At 48.7% G+C, this 2,117-nt stretch overlaps 1 long non-coding RNA gene across 1 annotated transcript; it reads left to right on the top strand.

Moving 5' to 3' along the window:
* The first annotated feature begins 246 nt into the window (after nt 1–246).
* LOC119359361 lies at nt 247–1,169 on the top strand. The gene is made up of 2 exons (XR_005172490.1): nt 247–654; nt 762–1,169. It is a non-coding gene; the product is annotated as an uncharacterized LOC119359361 (long non-coding RNA).
* Nucleotides 1,170–2,117: the final 948 nt, after the last annotated feature.

Raw genomic sequence — 2,117 nt, 5'->3', positions numbered from 1 at the left:
CGTCGTAGGGAGAAAATTGACTATTTGCCACTTTCAATATGGGGCTTCGCACAAATGCCACTGTTAAGATTGACTTCGTAAAAATGCCACCCAGCTCATGTGTACTTTGATTAACATGCCATTTTTTGTTTTCCCATTGCTTTTCTTTTCTTTTCCATTTTCTGGCACTTGAATGGACCAAAGTGCCCTTGGACATTTCAACCTTATCCGATGCGTTTGTGGGCTAGCTCGTCGTGTCTGCTTGGCCCGAGCAACCACAGGTCGCAGCCGTTGCTCGTCCACACCTGCGCGCGCCACCGCAGCTTGCCTTGAACACGCCTGTGTGCGCATCCGCAGATCGCCGCAGGTACTCGCCCACGCCTACCACGCCGGCGCAGCCCACCCTCGCCTTGCCGATGCTTGCGCGAGACACTGCAGCCCGCCGCCGGTGCTCGTGCACGTCTGCACGTGCCGGTGCAGCCTGGCAGGTGCCTGCGCGAGCCACCACAGCTCGCTGCCGGTGCTGGCCCTCCCCTTCGCGCGTTGGCGTAGCTTGTCCCGAGAGCCAAGACATACGAGGGCAGCGTTGAACAACAGCTCCAGTGGCGTGATTGTAGCACCGGCTGGAGGAGATGGCTGCGTGTACATGTTGTGAAGACGGGATGCAAGCAACCTGTAAGTGACGTTTGCTCTAATCCTTTACTTGAATCTTGCATTGCAATTTGTCAATTACATGTATCTAATCACAGTGTATGTATACCTGCTTGTGTATCTAATCACAGTGTATGTGAAGATAGGAAAAAGGAATTGCAGTCAGAGGAGAGTGTACGTTTACCTTCCACAAAATACAATCACAGACACAATGAAAGCGTCGCCGAGGAGATCGGCGGCACGCAGGGTGGACGAAATCGGCGGCGGCGAGAAGATCAATGTCACGCGGCGTCGAGGAGATGGGGTTGGCGTCCAGAGGTTGACGAAGACGTGGATACGGCAAGCACGTTATTCTCGGCGGGCTGCACGCTCTCGTCTTTCAAATGCGCTAATTAGATGCCAAGTACGTGTAGATAACATCAGGGGCAGTTTAGTCTTTTCCGGTGCCGGTAAATGGGAAAAGAAAAAGGGAAATCTGTAAAAGGGGTGGAATGGCATGTTAATCAAAGTACACATGAGCTGGGTGGCATTTTTACGAAGTCAATCTTGACAGTGGCATTTGTGCGAAGCTCCGTATTGAAAGTGGCAAATAGTCAATTTTCTCCGTCGTAGGGGAGCAGGACGGAGCGGTCGGTCCAGGTGACGAGCATCGGGGAGGACAATGGTTACACGGGGTGACGGATCCCTAGCGACGGCGGCGGCTACGGCAAGCGAGGTAGAGCAGGCGGGAAGAGCGAGGTGAAGAGGGGGGGGGGGAGATCTTGCGGGGGCGAAGCTAGCAAGCTTATCCCCCACGCTCGATTGTAGCGACATGGCGGGGACGACGTCCGACTTGGTCGGGTGAAGAAAAGAAGGAGGAGGCCAGGGTAGAGGTGGGTTGGGCTGGCCTGGTGGGCTAAGGCCCAGGGGGAACATGGGGTGCTTTTCCTTTTCTTTTTACTTTATTATTATTATTGTTAGTTTTATAAAATGTGAAGTTAACCCCTAAACTAGTATTAGTAAATAGGCCACTGCAGTAAATAGTTTGGCACATTAATTAAATAGTTTGTATTTGTGTATTATTTAAAAAGCATTAATAATTGTTTAGCCACAGTTTTATTTATTTTAGTGCATTTAAATACTATATAAAAATGTTGGTTTTCACCACCAATATTAACAAATGATCCATTTCCACCATTTGAACATTTTAGTTTTGACATCTGAAAACTTTTATTGCTTAACTTTATTTTAAATTTGAATTTTGAATTGGTTTGAATCAATGTGGGATTTAGCAACAGTAATGATGGTGACATGGCATCATTAGCAGGAGATTACTGTAGCTTAATTATCCGGACGTCACAATTCTCCTCCACTACAAGAAATCTCGTCCCGAGATTCAAGAGGTGGGGGTAAATGGGGAAGGTTCTGGTTACGAAATTCTAGTGAGTGTTCCTGGTCTTGGTTGCTCTTCTCGAATAGGTCGAGCCATTACGTTGATGTATTCACTT

The sequence above is a fragment of the Triticum dicoccoides genome, chromosome 2A (assembly GCF_002162155.2).
Source record: "Triticum dicoccoides isolate Atlit2015 ecotype Zavitan chromosome 2A, WEW_v2.0, whole genome shotgun sequence".
Lineage (NCBI taxonomy): Eukaryota > Viridiplantae > Streptophyta > Magnoliopsida > Poales > Poaceae > Triticum > Triticum dicoccoides.
This window is presented reverse-complemented; position numbering and strand designations above follow the sequence as displayed.